This window comes from Ursus arctos, unplaced genomic scaffold (assembly GCF_023065955.2).
Source record: "Ursus arctos isolate Adak ecotype North America unplaced genomic scaffold, UrsArc2.0 scaffold_3, whole genome shotgun sequence".
Classification (NCBI taxonomy): domain Eukaryota; kingdom Metazoa; phylum Chordata; class Mammalia; order Carnivora; family Ursidae; genus Ursus; species Ursus arctos.
The window spans coordinates 81,359,116-81,379,018 of NW_026622985.1; the positions used below are offsets into that span (position 1 = coordinate 81,359,116).

At 45.8% G+C, this 19,903-nt stretch overlaps 1 long non-coding RNA gene across 6 annotated transcripts in view; it reads right to left on the reverse strand.

Annotated features, from left to right (window-relative positions):
- LOC125281119 (uncharacterized) overlaps window positions 1-19,903 on the reverse strand; it is a 225,606-nt gene that overhangs the window by 129,125 nt on the left and 76,578 nt on the right. The gene's annotated exons all lie outside the window — the stretch shown is intronic.

The following is a 19,903-nucleotide window of genomic DNA, read 5'->3' on the forward strand; positions in this document are numbered from 1 at the left end:
ATAAGCCTGGGCTTGAACTAGAGGTTTGACAACTGTTTAAACCTGGAAAACTGTACTCAGGTTTCTATTCTAGATCTTCTGCAACTGGAAAGAAGGAAGAGATGGGGAGGAGGGAGGAAAAGAGATACTGCAAAAAATTAGACGTGTTTATCCAGGAATTCCAAAAGAGAGGAAATACAAATTAAGTGGTCTAAGCAGAGAGCGATTATAATCTATTTAAAACAATGTTTTTCACATTACTAAAGCACTTTGTACCTATTATCTTTTACCAAATTCACAGTAACTTCCAAGGCAGAGATTCTTAATTTGGGGGAAGAGGGTTCAAAGACTCCTCTGAGAATCCAAGAAAAAGAGTAAGGGCCAAGTAATATGTAACGATGTATGTAGTTGTAAGGAAGACTATCTGTGGATTCCAGGTTACAGATCTATGTTCTCTAGTGAAATAGGTATTAACCCTAATTTCACTGATGAATAAACACACATATTCAGAAACGGAGTTACCTAAGATCATAGAGCAGGTGACTGACAGGGCCAGCAGTGCAACCCCAGAGCTTACACCACCAGGCTCTTGTTTCTGACTTTGTTTTACAACCAAACAGGCTTGCTGCCCCTGAGGGAAAATAAATTCTTCCCAATTTCCGACTTAAACAGTGTAAGAAATGGAGAGGCATCTGGAGGTGGGGGAAAGAAGGTGAACAGCCAGGGGAGACCAGCTCCTTCCTGGCTATAGGAACAGTAACGGAGTCATTGGAACCTCATTCCTTTAAGATACACTAGGCACCCCCCAAAATACCAAAGAAGTGCCTGTCATCAACAGCGGTTTCTGCTAAATGTATTTCTACACAGCAGTGCGTCACTGGTTTTCTAGCTCTAGAGTACGTGGGTTCAGATCCTGTCTCGTGTCCCCACTGGCAGAGCAGGACCCTCTGCGGCTCCTGCAGGCTTTCCCCCCACGGGCGCTGAGGGGGGCAGAGGGCGAGCAACGCAACTTCTGTGCTCAGACCACTCCTGAAATTTTTCCGAGGAGACTCTGCAGTCCCGTTACCCTCCCGTAAGGACCCTAACATGTCACTGTGTGTGGCTATTACTGGCTATCCTCATTGTGGAGTTTCAACCTCTGAGGGGAGCATATAAATCTGATGCCATTACTTATGGACTCAGCAGTGTGGGCAGCAGCTCTCTGTGCCCACTGGGAGCTCACGTCAACCTTATAGACTGTAAACTGCACACTGAGGTCCATGCTTGAATTTGGGGGATACCATACCCAACAAGCACATTACATCTGATTTCTTTTCTGGACGGTCTAGTATTACATACTTCTTTTATCCCCTGTCTACTTCAAAGCATTTAGAAAAATCTGTACAAGAAAGGACTAGGGAGCTCTTCTGTAGTGTATGTGATTATGTCACCATTTAGCTGAGAAGTCTCTTGCTGACACATCTTTAGGGACAGTCACCAAGTTAATTTTCCCCTTCTCCGTACCCATGGGAAAGGCACCCAGAACAGTGCTACAGACCACCGAACTTAAGAGTACTGGTGAAGCTGCTACCAAACTATTTTACCATTTTCCAATATACCTGGTGGCAACTACCATACTTGGACCAAGAACAGTAGGCCATCCAAACACACGTCGGCTCTCGGCAAGTCTCGGAGAGAACTACTGGCAGATCAGTAGGCATCCATCTCCAACCTCAGTCTTTCACCACAAAGTTCTACTGTACAACAACAGTTCTTAAAAAGACAAATCTTTTCAAGCATTTGTCTGCCTCTCTAGTCCCCAGTAACACTGATTCAAGCCCAACCCACAATTGCCACCTTTTGCATTAAAACTCTCCGTAAACCAGATCCATTCTTTCTCCAGGAGAAAGACGGGAACCCCCATGGCACTCCATCCCCACTGCCCCAATAGTACCACTGCCCTCCACCTTGTAACCTTGCATGGCTTTATTTCTTCTTTATGCAATATGAGCATCGGACCTGGGTGGTTCTGCCTTTGAGTGCCCAACATCTCGCACATGCATACACACACCATGGTGTGTGTGTGTGTGCACGTGCACGTGCTGGAAGGGCATGTGGGCACACACCAAGATCACTGAGCACCTACTGTGCCCCACGCACTGTGTTTTACCTACACTGCTGCTTTTTTATTTCTACAACACCTCGATCAAATAGTCATTCTGCAGATTAGGAACTGAACTGCAGAGAGGCTAAGGCTTGGCCAAAATCACAGAGCTAGTCAACAGCAGAGCTGAGTTTCAAACCCAGGTCTGACTGATTCTGGGAGCCAATGCACTGAAAAAGTTCATATGCAGTAAGTATTCAGTAAATGATTTAGTGGGCAGCATTTCTGTTCGGGGCACTGTGCTGAGAGCTACTGGGTATCGAGATGCTTTTAAGTTCAACAACTGTAAATAACGTGCAACAAAGTAGTAAGTGACAAGGCCAAAAAAGGGGTTTGCACAAATGCTAAAGATGTTCAGAGGAGCACGAAGTCACGTTTTTGGAGGTAGGTGGGTGAGTGAAGAGGGGTGGGAGTAGAATTAAGATAGTCACAAATAAGAGGGTGCTGTGTTGCAACCTGGATTTACATCGGATGAGTGAGTGGTAACAGGACTTTAAAGATGAAACTGGGCTCACTCTACCATTCTTCCTAACGTGGGAGCGTGGACTAACAGTCACATGCAGTAAGACTGTATCCTTGGTAGCACAATTCCATATACCTGCTCTTCATGCAGCATCCACTCTAGAAAGATTCAGTAAATACTGATGGCAGAAAGGACAGGAAAAGGGTAAAAGGAATATGGGGTTCGCTCGTAGGCTTCCTTAGAATACTTAATCAGCTCACTCACACGTTCCACACGCAGTCTGGTTTTCCAATGCATATTAATAAGTCCTACCCTGGTCGTTCACAGCCTCTCATTAGGTTGTACACGCTCTGCACTCAATCACGTCCTTCATGTGTGCTCCATCTTCATGGCCGCAGTCCCCATCGCTCACAGCAGCAGTCGTACCCCCAAAACTAAGTACGAAGGTATTTTAATATGTTTATCTGTACATCAAAGGGATTTCCTTTGGAACAAGCTTTGTATTTAAAAACAGGTAAAATTAACGAAAGGGGGCCCATCTACCTAAAAGGGAAAAGGGGAGCCATCTACCTGCAAAACATGATAGAAATATAAAGGCAAGGATAACTGTTACACTAAAATGTCAGATCCGCTTCTAAAGGGAAACAAGTGCTCCTTGAATAAATAAACGTGTTAGCAGAGAAAATCAGCCAGCTGTATTATGCCCGAAGCAATGAAAACCTGTTTCCTCCTTTCCTTCTTGTCCTTTTGAAAAGACAGTATGTCACAGTAAGACTTTTTTTTATAACAGCATTCATTCTTGTGACAAATGCGTGCTAGGGTGGGGGGGTTGGCGGGGAGGAGGAGGAGGAAGGACAGGAATAAAAAGGCGAAGAAAGCCGAAAAGAGAGAGAGGAAACTGTAAGACGCCATCTGCTGACCAAAGGGAGGAAAGAAAGAGGAGAAGAAATTTTGAGAGCACCGCTTTCAGACTGGTGCCTCTGAGGAAATGCAACACATCAGCTTGTCATTCATCTTCGTGAAACGGAAAATTTTACTAGGAAAATAGAAGAAACAAGTTTTTTCACTTTTGTGTATTTCATGTCCTGGAAAGTACGATTACCACTGAATCAAATGATAGACCACCACCATTCCCCAAGTGCAGAGAGAATTACACCCACACTCTTTTAAACATCAGAGTAGAAGCACCTGGGTGGCTCAGCCGTTAAGCGTCTGCCTTAGGCTCAGGTCATGATCCCAGGGTCCTGGGATCGAGCTCCGTATTGAGCCCCACATCGGGCTCCCTGTTCAGCGGGAAGCCTGCTTCTCCCTCTCACACTCCCCTTGCTTGTATTCCCTCTCTCGCCGTCTCTCTGTCAAATAAATAAATAAAATCTTTAAAAAAAAAAAAAATAGCATCAGAGTAGTATCATACTGAAACCGAAACATCCCAATGATATTTCAGCTTACGCAGCCAGAATGAGCTGAGGGATGATTTCTTTGCTAGAAGAATTCATTGAAGTTTTAAACGAACCTGGGACAGGAGAAGACTATGGAGAATCATTATTTATAAACAGGATGTGGGATATTACCCACCACTGATTACAAGCCGGCCAATGTATCAATCACTCATTCTATGCTACAAAAAGGCATAAAAGCTTATCGGAAATAAAAACCCTCAGTGACTGAATGAAATCAAACTAAACGATCAATCTCAGAGCTGAGGAGAAAGTCAGGAGAAATGGAAAAGAGGGGTTTCCCTGCCTGCACATCTTTAAGAAGCTGTAACACACTGGTTTTTTCTCCCATTTCCATCAACCCAGCCATACCCCCCACACACACACCCTCACACGCGCGCACGCACACGCACAGCTGTTTCCATTTCTAACACATCCATATTTCCACTTGAGTTTAAGAGATCTCTGCTTTAGAGGCAGCTTCTTCTAATAACCCAGTTTTCGGTAGATGGCACTTCTCGGCCTTTAAGAACCATTTGTACACACAGCACCTGAGGGTCACCATGTGCCACGGGACAGAGGACACGTGTGGACATCACTGCGGCTTTAGAGCTGAGTGCGTTGTATGGAAGTTCGCATGCCACAGCACTTGGGGCTCATTAGTTCACAACACTAGTATTGGCATTTAACCTACGACACAATGTTTTCATTGATTTATTTTGTCTATATACTATTTGACTGTTTTGCATTACACAGAATTTAAGAAAGGTTGATATTTTGTTACCCAATTATGTTTTGTTTTTTATTGTGGTCTTAGACTCTTGGTGCGCAACAGCTACAGAAGAACGTAAGAAAAGTGGACAGAGAGCCGTATTATAGAGAACATATAATGCCTTTTTAGGTCATGTTGTGGTAACTACTCTATCCCTTGAAGCAATTATGTCCGTTTCTAACTGGACTTAATGTTGTGTTTACTACAAATGAATGCCAGCTTGAGGACTGAAAATCACTAGCATCTTTCCTGTTGAAATTACTGAATTACTGACAACTTTTAAGAATTTGTTCTACAAAGGTTTTTCAGAACAAATAATCCATATAAAGTTGGGGTTTTTTAAGTTTTTTTTAATTGAAAAGTTATTTGTTTTTAATTCAAAACACTTATAAAACATCTTGGAGGGAAAAAAGAAATACGGATAGACCCTAATATATTTTCACAGAAGAAAAATGCACTTGGGGCTTGGTGATCGATGCAACGATATGCTTCAGAAACTTATTCCTTAAAGCACCCGAATCCACTAACGTGCTCTCATGGAGAACCACAAAGGGTTAGGGGCACAGAACCAGTTATGTCAGTTTCCAGAAAAGATCCTTCATCAAGAGAGCACACGTGGTGTAGTGCAGAGGGGCCTGGAATAGCGGTCAGAAAAGCGTGGCTCTCATTCCCAGTCCTACCGCTAGCGACCTGGAATCTTCATCCCTGCATCGACGCTTCATTATCCCCAAAAGGAGAGGCCCGACGTTCTCTCTGAGTGCTTCCTGCCCTGTGTTACTATCAGCCTCACTAGCTAAGAAACAAACACTCGCACACACCACAGAACACCTATCTACTGAGAACAGGATTCTAGACAGTGTTGTTGTAACTCAGAACTACTGAATCATGCATTAACAAGAAAAAATGGGCTCTGCTCAGACCACCGTCCTGAATTTAGTGCTTATCCAGCCCAAGATATCTTCACATACTTATCTCTACGCCAATAAAAGTTAAAGGGTGGGGTCTTCCTGAACGTGTCTCTTTATGCACATGTCTCAGAGTTACTCCAGGGTATATACCCGGAAGGAGAAAGGCTAGATGTAGGGTCTGCTCACGTTAAACCCATCTATACATCCTTAGTCCTAAGTTACTCACCCAGAATGGCTTCTTGCATCAGAATCTACTCTTAATTCCAATTCTTACTGGTTTCTAACCCACATGGAGTTCTGCCCTTCGTAACTTACACGCAACCCAGCTTTTACCGTATGACTTTGCTCCCCCACTCCCATCCCCCCACCACCCCTTTCACTTAGGGATCCTTAGGTACTACTTCAGCCATGCTGCCTCAATCCAACCCAACCTCAGGACCTCTTCAGCTAGGAGCATGCAGGCTGTGCATGGTATGTGAATGGCCTTCCCACAGATACCCACATCCCCAATTTCAAAGGCCACCACTTGATACTTCAAAAATTAGCAAGTACTGGGGCGCCTGGGTGGCACAGCGGTTAAGCGTCTGCCTTCGGCTCAGGGCGTGATCCCGGCGTTACGGGATCGAGCCCCACATCAGGCTCCTCCGCTATGAGCCTGCTGCTTCCTCTCCCACTCCCCCTGCTTGTGTTCCCTCTCTCGCTGGCTGTCTCTCTCTCTGTCGAATAAATAAAAATAAAATCTTTAAAAAAAAAAAAAACAAAAACAAAAATTAGCAAGTATTTACTGAGTCTTTGCTCTGTGCATTGCACAGAGACTGAGCATGTATCTGCAGAGTTTGAGTATCATTTATTTCCCTGTATGGACTCAAGTGAGTGCTATACATCAAAAGGCTTCAATTAACAGATTACAATGAACCAGCTGCCATGAGAAGCCCCACTCTGAAGTCTGGTGACATTTCCAGGTAAGAGGATAAAGGAAACAGGTGTGCCTGTGACAGGTAGGCAACCTTCCTGCCCCCCACTGTCCACCCTACTTCAAGGTGTCTGTTGGATTTGGGGAGGTGAAGAGATTTTCTGCCTGGCAAGGAAGATTCCGAACCTTGTTCCATCAAGTACCATCCTGCCTCCTTCTCATGCTGAGGGGCCACTACTGACAGGGACTTGGCCATTACTTGTTACATCATGCCCCTGGCAACTTATTTGCTCTCTAAAATCACTTAGAATCTTCGGTCTCTGAATCTCACTTGCCTTACCTGTGAAAGGGAGATAAATGATACCTACCTACCTACTTGTTATGGAGAGTAAATGAGACCGTGTAGGACATACATATGCAGTGGGGTTTTCTACCTCGTGCCCTGAACAGGGCTAGAGAACAAAACCAGGAACACAGGCCAAAGTCACCATACAGCAGATGCCCACTCAATACAAGAAAGAACCTAACAATAATCAGAGCAATTCAAAGACAGAGGAGCAGTTAGGTACCAAAGTTCAAGTAGGGGTTGTTAAGACCTACTCAGTCAAAATAATCTGGGGCGCCTGGGTGGCTCAGTAGGTTAAGCACCTGCCTTTGGCTCAAGGTCATGATCTCAGGGTCCTGGGACTGAGCCCTGCGTCAGGCTCCCTGCTCAGTGGGGAGTCTGCTTCTCCCCCTCCATCTGCCCCTCCTCCCTCCCCACATCTCGCGCATGTTCTCTCTCTCAAAAAACTAAAAATCTTTAAGAAAAAAAAAATCAAAATGATCTTTCATTAACCTTCTCCCTTCTGAAGAAAGAATTACTCTAGTCTGAGTAGGAGAAAACACTGTGGCTTAATTATTTTTCTCTAAATTTGAAGACTGTAGATAGTATTTCATAAAAACATAAGATGAATACTAAAAATTGATGCCACAAAAATTTATGACAGGTTAAATTATGACACTTAATAAAACAAAAAAAGAACCTCTCCTAAGAAAAGAATCCAATTTCATGTAGCAACTAATGAACAAGGGTCTACTAATTTCACCACAAAGAAAGAAAAATCTAAATTGAAGCGAAATAATTAATTTGGACCCTATGATGTCAATGCTCTGGGCCTTGTAAAAAACAACTTTAGAAATCATTCTTTCCAAACCCGTAACTTCATGAAAACCAGACCAGTGCCATCTCTGGCAGTTAATAATGAGCACTGCCTGACGGGCTCAGGGCAGCTGCCAACCTACAAAGTATAGCAAGGGCTGCAATATTGTCTGTTCAGTTGTTAATCTGGTCATTGCTAAGGAGCCCCTCCCCCACCGGAAGTAACTCCATCTCTGCATTCTCTTGCGAAGAGAGCTTATTTAAGTCATTTCTAGCCACACAAAATGATTTTCACAGCAGGCTGACTGGGATTTTTGGGTTTCCCCTGTGACACTCTTCACAGAGCAGCATCTATGCCTCCCTCCCTCTTCTGCTCATTTTTGTACCAATCCCAAACACTTTTGCTCTTATCCATCCCAAGCGGGAGGAAGCACTAAAAAAAAAAAAAAAAAAGTCTTGAAAGGAAGGAACGAACTCAAGTAATTTCCACTAGGAGCCCAGCAATGGCACATGAAGAGACCCTGGCCCCATCCTCACCCACTAGCTGTGCGGACTCTGGGAAATGACTTCACCTTTCTAAATCTTAGTTTCCGCCACCAGCACACGAAGAGGCACAACTAGAGGACCTAACAGCCATTCAGACACTAAAGTTTTGCTGCTCTGAACTATACACAAGCAGAGACGCGCTACGCTTTGGAGAATACGGCCCAGCAAATGAGAGCAAACAGGATGCCAAGCAAAGTCCCGTGTTCTTAGGCGCAAATCTTACATTTTCTCAGGAATCCAACCTACTCACACAGCAACTTCCAGTACCAAGATTAACTGCTTATTGGGAGAATCATGAAGTAGTTTCCAGAAGATGTTCAATTTAAAAAAATACAATTTCTATTTTCAAGTACGTTTCAGAAACTGGGTTAAATAAGGTGAAATAGATTTCTCACCTTAGACTTTTTTTTAAGGATTTTATTTATTTGAGAGTGTGCACACGTGCACGCACAAGCTGGGGGCACAGGGGCAGAGGAAGAGGGAGAAGCAGGCTCCCCACTGAGCAGGGAGCTGGACACGGGGCTCAATCCCAGGACCCTGGGATCATGACCTGAGCAGAAGGCAGATGCTTAACCCAATGAGCCACCCAGGCCCCCGTGACCTTAGACTTTTAAAATGCTAAATGTGCATTGTGAATTTCCAAAAGAGGTGTTAGAACACAGCATTTTCCCAAACCTGTTTGCCACAGAATTCTTTTTTATACAGCGAATCCTGCAGATCCAGTGTTCTCAGGAATACACTCAAGAGACTGCTGTTCGAACCAATTAAGTGTCCACTGTGAGATTATAAAAATGAATGGACTTGAAGCATCGCCCAGGGCACCACCCGGAGCCCTGGCAGCAGGTCAAGATCCCCTGCTCGACTGCGAGCTCTGCTGCCAACTAGTTGTTTGCACTGGACCCAGTTTACCAACCTCCCCAGACCTGCTGGGTCCCACCTGTGCTCCGGGCATCAGCTGCCAGCCTGCCCACTCCACCCCAGCCCCAAGCAGCATGGCACACAGCCACCTCATGTCTCTGTTCTCCTGTCTACATTGTGCAGAAATGCTGGCTGCAGAGGCTGCCCTCATGTGACAATCCAAGTAACTCATATCCTTCATCCCACTATCACCCTAATTTCTACATTATCATATAACAGATACCGGGGGGAGGGGGGATGTTCTGGAGTTACGGCACAGTAAGGAGAATTCTAAAAAAAAAAAATCCCAAATTTTCTTGAAATATCCTTCGATGTCGATATAACTGAAGAAAATGAACCACATGGTCTCTCTTCGAACTATCCTCTTTTCACAGAAATGTCCTAATTAGCAAATGACAATTAAGCAAACACTGGAAATTAGAGGAACAACACAGCTTTCTTTGAAATTTGAAAAAAAAAGTTTTCCTGATAAGTATTATTGACTGAAAAACAGTTAACATGTTTGTCACTTTCAAAAAGCCACAAATGAATTTCTCTGAAAAACCCAACGTCTTTTTGAAAAAATCCACAAAACTGGGGCTCTGCCAAAGCATGAGTGTTACAAAACCATGTACCACATGCCCTTTACGTTTCACGTTAATTACTAAAGCAAGGATTAAGCTCCTGGCGATTTGAAGTCAGAAAGATCAGACATGGATTCAAATGCTGGCTCTGGTGTTTGGGCAAGTTCCTTCATTTTTATTCAACCTCTGCCTCCTAATCCATTAAATAGGACCATGAATACCTAGTTCACAGGAGGGTTAAGAGTTAAAGAAAATTGAATTTGCCTAGCAGATTAGGGACCTACAGTCATTAGATTTAGGTTTCGCTGGGAGTGTCTGCAAGCCCAAAGCATCTGTGGTTTAAACAGAAGAAGTCTCTTTCTTTCTCAGGTCAAAGTCCAGGAAGGTGAGCGTGGCACTCTACCCACCACGAGTGACGTCAACTTCATGGTCCACGATGGTGGCATCCACATTCCAGGCAGCAGAATGGGAAAGGCATAAATAAAGAGAGGGCAGGGGGGGACACATACTGTCCCTTAAGGAAGGTTCTAGAAACGATCACGTGATAACGTACCTCCCATTAACCAGAATTTAGTCATATGGCCACAAAGCTGCCAGCTATGAAGCAGGGCTGCAGTGACTATAAGGATGGGTGTTATGGATGCTGAGGGGTCAACCTGCAGGTTCGGCCACAAAACCCAGCAACGGCAGCAACAGCTCATCCCTGGTTCGGTGGGAGTGACGTTGAGCCTGTACGCACTGGTACAGCCACACCAGTATGCAAGGCTGGCATCTGTGCTCAGCGTGTGAATTCCTATTGCTGTGCTGGTTGTTAAATATTGTGAAAATTATCCTTGCCTTTGGGGAGTCGCCGCCTTAACCTTCCACAAGTAACAAGATCACCTTTGTAATGCATGCTGTTTAGGGCATCATTTTTCCCTACCTGGTTTTCCCTTAGTTTTCTTTCCTGAAAAAGTACAAATCCCAGCATTTGCTGTAACAGAAAAAGATCAATTCTGCTCAACTCCAGGGTTCTGTTTTCAAAACCTAACACTTCCTTTTGGCTCTCTGGGCACTCCACATTTGATGTCATGGTCTCCTGGACGCTGGGATACAGAGACGTGCTGTGGAAGAAAGCAGCTCTGTCCCCGCTGCCCATGCCCCCCGCTGCTGGACCCTCCCATCCCGCGGTCACTGACAGTGGTTGGGTTGTAGGCAAAGGATGGGGGAGGAGACGGGGCAGGGTGGGCTTCCAAGTCCATATTCAGTGCACACGTGACTTTTAGGTGGGCGGTACATGCCAAATAAAGCTGTGGTACAATTAACACCAGTATTCATCTTGAAAGACTGGTGCTGAAGCAGGGTGCCCCAGACCTACAACAATCTCTTTTCAACCTCATCTTTCTGGGATAATTATTTCCAAGGGTTTAAATCAGCATTTCCTAAGCTGTGTTCCACGAGTGTTAAGAAAGGTTGCATGAAAAAAAAAAAAAACAACTCAGTACTAGGAATATTTTTTCTCCTAAAATGTATTAAGTTCGAGGTACCGAAACAGTTGTACATAGCTTTAATGACTGCAAAATAACCAGCCTGTAAGAAATGGTCTGCCAAGCCTGGGACCTGGCATGCCGGGAGGCCTCATGAGGGTTCATCTGATGGTCACATGAACCTTCAGACCAGCCCTCTGCTCCTACTCAACTACAGAATTCTTTCTGTCCCAAGTGACCCTTATCTCCTAAGCCATCTATTCTCCCTCCCGCACATTTTAACGATGTTTTATTTCGTCCTTCGTTGTTTATTGATTTTTTTTTTATTAAGTAACGTAAGCACATAGTTACAAGGTACATAAAAAAGAGAGTACGGAATGAAAAAGTCATTCTGTTAAACCTCTGTCTCCCTCTTATGCTGTCTCCATTCCCAGAGGGAATGCGTCCTGTGAATCCATCCAAATTACATATTTTCTAACATAAATGTCAACGTAAATCTATTTTTCACAAAAGGATGCCTTTCCAATATTTTCTTTTCTCACTTTAAAAAAGTTTAAAACTAATTTGTTGTCAGCACTCACTGTAACTAATGCGTCTAAACACTTTATATTCTACTTTTTTTAAGATTTTAGTTATTTATTTGACAGAGAGAGAGAGCAGAAGTAGGGGGAGCAGCAGGCAGAGGGAGCCCGATGTGGGACTCGATCCCAGGGCCCGGGGATCATGACCTGAGCTGAAGGCACACACTAAACCCAATGAGCCAGCCAGGCTCCCCAGTCACGACTCACTTTAGGATAGAAAGTGCTGAGGCACCCGGATGGCTTAATCAGTGAGGCATCTGCCTTCGGCTCAGGTCATGATCCCAGGGTCCTGGAATAGAGTCCTGCATCAGGCTCCTTTCTCAGTGGGGCACCTGCTTCTCCCTCTGCCTGCTGCTCCCCCTGCTTGTGCGCTCTCTCCTGCTCTCTCTGACAAATAAATAGACTAATAAATCTTTTAAAAAACTGAACAGTGACATTTACTGAATATACAGGTGCTATTTGACAGTGTATATGCATCGCCAATTATCAAAATAATGTTCTAAACTTAAAATGCTATTGGTACCAATTTTCTTTCCCACAATTAACTTACAATGGAACACCAATTCTCAACAGATGGAGGACACACGTCTTCAAAGGGGAGGATCGGAATCTTGAGTGGGAAGGGCATGGAAGCGCAAGCTCTCCACTCACTCCTGTAAACTCTGAGATATCCTCCTGGACAGAGTCCCCCATTCCTCAACTGCGGAAAAATCACTGCATTTAATGAGAAATTATTTGAAGAAAGCTTCCAGTACAGGGCTGTCCAATAGAACCTTCTGGAAAATGGCAATGTTGCAGATTCACGCTGTATACCAGCCACATATGACTAATGAACACCTGAAATGTGGAAGTACAACTGAGGAACTAAATTTAATTTAATTTCAATTTAAATAACCACACGTGCCCCGTGGCTACCATTTTGGACAGTGCTGGTCTACTGAATAGTGAGCATACTAAACAGGAAAAGATTACCATCCCTGTGACAAAACAGGAGCAACTGGAAGTGTGTGTGTGCGTGTGTGCGTGGGGGGGGGGGGAGGGGAGGCAGTGAGCATTGTAGAGGAAGCTCCAGCTACAGCTTCCGAATTTTCTTTCTTTACATACCCAAGGCTGATTGGACTATTTCCAAAAATAATTTATTTAGTTAAAGTTGGAACAAGCATTAAGGATGTGTTGCAATTACCTCTAAAATCTGGAATTAAAATTCTTTTAATTTACGAAAACTCTACGTTTGATTATGCACTCTGTTTTAAATTTTTCCTGGCATGATGTTGCGTGTGGATCACACCAAATTAACAGTTTCTCTGTTAGGTGGAAAAAACAAATTGCAGAAGAGTATGTACAATATTATGCCAACTGCACAGATATATGTGCATGTGTGCATTATACACACACACACACATTTGTGTATGAATAGAATCCATCTAGAACAGTGCTGTTCAACGGCACATTCTGTGAGGATGGAAATGCCATCCGTTCTGCCCAGCACGGGTGCCGCTAGTCATAGACGGCTACTGAACACCTGAAATATGCCTGGTATAACGAGGAAGCAAATGTTTAATTGTATTGCCACAGGTGGCAAACGGCTACCTCATGAGATGGCACAGGTCTAGGAGAATAAACCTCAAGCTGTCAAAGGGCTACCTCAAAGGGGTTACGACCGGCGGGAGAAAAATACATTTTTACTTAAAACTTTACACACCGTGGTAGTGTCTGAATTCAATTATTTAGCTTTGTCCACCTGGCATGTAATAGCTCATTAAACAAATAAATAGGAAAGGAAGGTGTTTTAGCTTGGGCTGCTGTAACAAAATTCTACAGGCTGGGTGGCTTAAACAACAGAAATTTATTTCTCACAGTTCTGGAGGCATTAAGTCCAAGGTCAGGGTGGCAGCAGGCTGGGGTTCCGGTGAGCACGCTCTTCCTGCTTGCACATGGTCACCTTCTCGCGGTGTCCGTACGTGGGGGGAGGGGAGCGAGCTCTGGTCGCTCTTCCTCTTCTTACAAGGAGGACCCTACTCTTTATGACCCTTCGATGTAAGCCTAATCACCCAAAAGTTCACCTCCTAATACCGTAACATTGGGGGTTAGGTCACACCCACAACTGATGTATCAGCAAACGGTACCAACTCTACAGTCAGTGTCCCCAATCCAACCACCTCTTATAACCCCCACTACTACCAACCCAGTGTCACCTAGACCATACCACACTTCCACTCTTGGCCCCCAACCCCAACCCCACAGCATCCCAAGTGTCCTTTTAAAATGAAAAGTCCTAGCACACCTTTCCCTGCTCAGAAAGCCTCCCCAAGCCACTGGGAATCAAGGCCAAAGTACCCACCACTTAGGCCTTACATGGACCGGCCCCTGGTACCTGTCCAACTTCATTTCCGAATGCTCTTGGCCTTCGTTGCCCGCTTGGCTCCAGCAAAAACACTGCGGCCCACAGAGCTGTTCCTCTGGCGTGTCTCGTCTTAGGTCTTCGAACTCGCAATTCCCAGTGCCTGGAAAGCTCTTCTTCCTTCACTCAGTGCTAGAAGACCGAATGCTTGTGTTCCCCCAGGACTTCTACGCTGAACCCCTAATTCCCAATGTGAGAGTACTTGTACATGGGGTGATTATGTCATGAGGGTGAAGGATGAGTGGCCTTCTAAGACACAGAAGAAATGACCCTTCTCCCTCTGCCACGGGAGGACACGGCAAGGAGGCAGTTGTCTGAAGGCAGGAAGGGCGTGCTCACCAAGAACCCAACCCTGCTGGCACCCTGCTCTCAGACGTCCAGGCTCCAGGACTGTGAGAAATAAATGGCCGTTGTGAGGCCACCCAGTTGACGGTCTTTTGTCCCAGCAGCCCAAACTAACAAAGATGCTCCCGTCTCTGGTTAAATGTCACGGGCTCAGAAAGACCTGATGACTTAGCTAAATGGAACAGCACCGTGTCCGGCCACCTCCATGTCCCCCCATCACTGTATTCAACTTTACTTTTCTTCACAGCATTTCGCAGCATCAGACGTTGCAGCACATGCTTCTCGGTTTCTTCGGTGCCTCCCACACCAGAACAAAAGCTCAGAGTGCGCAGAGAGTGAGGGACGTCACCAAGATGGCTACAGAGGTTGTTCCTGACTTCACACCCCTTCACCACAACAACTAACATCTGTTCAAGAACAAGACACCACTGAGAGAATCCTAGAACCCAGGGGTGAGGCTGACGCACCCCCTGCACCTCGGAGACCCAGACAGACTGCATCAGAAGGGTGAGAGAAGCGGCTGCGTGTTGACCACATTGCCCCACTCCGAGGCCAGTGCCACACATTGAGAGGTCTCCCACGGGCCACCAGGTCGTCCAGTGGGAAAGGCGAACCCAGGAGGGACACACTGTAGGAGCCCCCCACTCTGATCTCCCACCATGGGGGCTGTAGGGCAATGGGAGGTGCTCAACCACTGGGCATCTGACTCTGAGGGGGGCTGGGGGGGGCTTGCGACAACCAGCACAAGGATCTTGGCAGATAAGGCTCATACCCGCACTGCCCTAGCAGTAACCCCAACCAGTGGCTTTGCTCATCTGCAGGACCAGGCTGGGGGCGCACCGGGACCAGGGAATTTGGCGGCTTGCAGATCTGCCAGATTCAGATCCCCAAATGAGGAGTTTTTCCAGTGCTTCGTTGGCAGTAATGCTCAGTAAACATTTACTGAATACATTAAGTAGTTCTCACAGAACCATCTCTTAGAATAATCTGTGAATTGGCTGTCTGGAGTGAAGCAATAAAAACAAAAGGAGTCACAGTGGGGGAGAGGGTAGAAAGGAGTCTGATCAGAAAAGGGGATACTGACGCTCCTCCCCCACTCCACACCAACCCCAAAAGACCCGAAGCCCCGCCCCCGTCAGCACCCCAGGCCCCGCCCAGGACGGCAGCAGGTCTGGCTCCTCCAAGGGATACCCGGATGCTAGCTTCCAGCTAACTGGATTGGATCAAAGTGAACCATTAACATGAACACAGTTATCTTCAATGATCCAGAAAGTGGTTCCTTTATACCCTCTGTGACAAATAATCCTATTTTTTTCCCCCTCTTTCAGCTGTAAGGCACTGAACATTTCAAACCTATAGTGAAGCAGAAGTTTGAATCTGGCTCTTAAGAAGGTAACAGATGGGCAAATAAGATATTTTTGTATAGAATGTTACACACCAGAAGCCTAGTGATAACAAATGCACTATTAACGGAATAAAGGTGATATAATTTCCAAGCAATTCCACAGAAACAACACAAGAATAAAAACACCGCAACCAATGACTTCCAGCTGGTTAGAGCCCTCCAGCTCCTCACTAGTTTTCAGTGCGTCATGAGTCTATTAGCAGACCCTACTGTTCATGGTCAGCCCTCGGAGAGAGGCGAGGCGAGGCGAGAGACGGTGGCGAAGAGCGTGAGCTTTGCAGCTCAAACGCGGGGCTGTATTTCCCACGGGGTGACTTGCTGTTTAAGTGACCCTGACCAAATGACTTCACTTCTCAGAGCCTTGGTGTTCTGCTCTGTAAAACGAGGACAAAAAATCAGCAACCTTACAGGATTTTAAGATTATGTGAAGGGATGTAAATAGAATACTCAGCACAGACTTTAATGGTCTTTATTGTACTACACTGGAATTCTGCATTTCCATGTTTCTCTCTTATGAGCACCAGAAGGGCAGCGCTGTCATTCTCCTAATGTTTGCACGCTCCCCGGGTGCCCAGCTCGGGAGCTAAATAGTTAATAAATCAATGAATTGTAGCTACTTAATGTTTGTAACTTTTTTTTGAAGATTTTATTTCTTTATTTGACAGAGAGAGAGGACGAGACAGCACAAGCAGGGGGAGTGGGAGGCAGAGGAAGAGGGAGAAGCAGGCTCCCCGTTGAGCAAAGAGCCCCGAGGTGGGATTCGATCCCAGGACGTGGGATCATGACCTGAGCCGAAAGCAGACACTTCACCAACTGAGCCACCCACGTGCCCCTAAATGTTCATATTTTTATGTGAAAGCCAACCAAAGAGATGATACAAAGAAAGAGAAGTGGGGAGGGGGCTGGATGAGAGGAGTAAGGAGCTGCGCAGAGGCAGTAGGTGGGAGAGGCAGTGATTACAAGGAGCAACAGACAAGTGGGCAGCAAGCCTCCAGGGCGGGTCAGAGAATCAGCACACGGAGGTGTAGAAAAGAAGATCTGAGGTCTACTTGGAGAAATGGGGGCCAAAACAGCCACCTCACTGCACCCCAGTAACCTGCAAAGGCACTGGTGAGCCACACCAAAGACAACACATGCCACATGCACAGCACTGTGATAATGATAAAACTGATCTATCCAGGAGATTCCTGCCCATTTCTAATCTGAAAGGTGTCAATCACCCTTTCCCCTGTGTGTATGCAGAATAAACCCTAGGGGACTATTTCTGTGGTGTGCAGAACCATGGAGCAGCCAAGAGAGATGGTTACCGTCTACGGCTCGACGCAGCAGTGAGCCAGATCGCAGAGTGAAGTCCTGCAGGCACGCGAGCACGCGCACACGCAGCAGGAGAGCGCGAGGCGCCTGCCACCCCACAACAAATCCCAGCTCTCTCCAGCAGAAGGCAAAGGACAGCAATGCAAAAATGTGTTCCTGTGCCTGAAAGAGGAAACAGACATCGGTCTGACGAGAGATCAAACAACAAAGATGACTAACACAGTATGAAAAGTAGAAGAAAAACCAGGTTGTCGTCGGCTCATGGATGCCAAGGGACGGGAGGAGGCTCGGTGGCAGGGAGGACTGAGAGCCCTACAGCAGGAGCGCATCGTCTGACCAAAGGAAGCAGGGAGGAGGAGCCGTCCGAAGTCTGAAGACAGCTTAGTAAGCGTCAGCATGAAGAATGAGTGGCAGAGCGCTAGCAGAAGAACAAGCAGCCAGTGGTGCACAGTGCTGGACAACGGCCTGGATGACCGGAAGCAGGCACCAATCCGCCCAGCTGTGGGACTTTCTCCAGCACCGCTCAGGAGCCCAGGGGCAAGCGAGAGGACGAAATGGTCAGGATGTGTACAGCTTGGGCAAGACACTGATTTAGTACCTGGACTACGGATTCTAAGTGGTATCAGGACGAAAATAAAGGTGGAAAGGTACAGAGCAAAGGAGGCAGCAAACTAGAGGTCTCAGTGGGATCAAAAGAGAGGTGGGGTACAAGGTGGATGGACAGGGGGGATGTGGTCAAACAAGAGGTCCCGACGACCTGATCGGAGCCATGAGTAGACAGGGCCTAGGGAGTGGGGAGATGGGGGAAGTTGGGGAGAAGCCCCCTGGTGATGAGAGGCCCCCACACCCATGCAGCTGGGGAAGTAGGTGGGTCATCCAGTGTAGCTGAGGCGGGGTGGGGAACAGTGAGGCGGTCACGAGTGAGGGTGGGCGTAACGAGAGAGTCAGCAGGTCATGGTTCCGAGGGGGACAAAAGATGGTTATCCACAGGGCTTGATGCTCGGAAAAAGCAGGGGTTGTTACCGGAAGGGAGAAAAGCGAAAATCTAGTGCTACCGCGCCAAGCACGGGGGCCAGCACCCCACCCTCCAAGGAGTCCTGCCACTCCACAACGATAACATTAATCTACCTAATTGGGTAGCTCCTGCCAGACATCAATCTTTTCCCTGCATTTATTCAAGATAAATACTAGTGGGCTATTTCTTCAGGTTAGTAGAGCTTTCGAAGGAGGAAACCTTCAGTGACTGGGAAATTCATCTGAGAATGCTCTAGGGGTCACACATTGACCCACATGCTGACAGAGTATAAGTAAATTAACGCTTTTATTAGATTTTTTTAAAGGCCAAGTTTTTAAACATACCTTACACTAATTGGAAAAAAGGGTTTGCCTCAACATTGGAAATCTATGCCCTTGTCATTATTACACTGAAGATCGCAGGGATCCGGTGTATTTTTTCCTATCCCCCTGTCGCCAATACTCTGTCACTGGTTCAACCAATGAAGCCATTTATGATGCAATACTTCATGTCACTAGAGAAGAATTTCAGGGCTCTCCCAGTCCTCTGAACAGATCTGCTCAGGCTGCTTCAGGAAAATTTCCTGGATACCCACATATCTAGTCCCCGTTGTCCCAACTAGATGCTACCCTCTTCTGCTAGGGCATTCCCTGGGCAGGTCTGTTACTGCATCAAAAACACCTGACTGTTCCATGAGACAAGCCGTATGACCGAGGACAAGTAACCTAACCTCCGAACTTACGCATGTGTAGAAGGGTAAGAACTCTGCAGGGCTTTTGTATCAATTCGTGAGTTGAAGTTCATGCCTAGAAAGCACTTGTGACAGTGCCTGGCATACGGTAAGAGCCACGGAAGTGTTTGCTATTAAGGATATGTATTTGCATGTCTCTCTTTGCAGACTTATTAGCACCTTTAACATAGAGACTAAGTCTTAATTGCTATCCCCAGTGCTTAGTACAGGGACTGGCAACTCCGAGACATTCAGTGGATATGAATCAACGATGGGCCAATTTTTATCTCCCAAGAAATGCAAAAATGTAGATATTTAAAAAAATAAAATGAAGGGTTACCTTATTTGTAACCTGCCTTATTTAAAATTAATGTAAGGCAGTTCATGAACTATAGCATGACATCTCAAATAGGAAATTAAATGAAACAAGTCAAAATTAAAGCTAGAACTCCATTATCAATACTACTAAAAAGTCAGTGGACTTCTCAAGCATTAAGTACACTTACATGCATTTTTGACTCTAAGAATTAGAAAATTTTCACTTTTGTTGTAGGAGGAATACAAAAAGCCCAAGGCCTTGGCTTCCTACCAGGATTTGCTATCCTAGTTTCTTCCACAGATCTAGGAACTAGGGAAGAGGAAAAAGACCGTCACAACAAAGTTCACCTCCTTCCTCAGGGCCGCAAAAGGAGAATCTCAGAGCTGTGGCTAATCGAAGGGAATCAACTGAGGCACTCATAAGAAAATTCAAATTACTGTGACTAAAACCTCAAAACGTTCATAAAGCCCGCAGGTGCTCAGAGTGGAGACATGGCTCCCCTCAGTCTCCAGCAGAAAAGAGCCATTCTCCATACCTCACCGTGT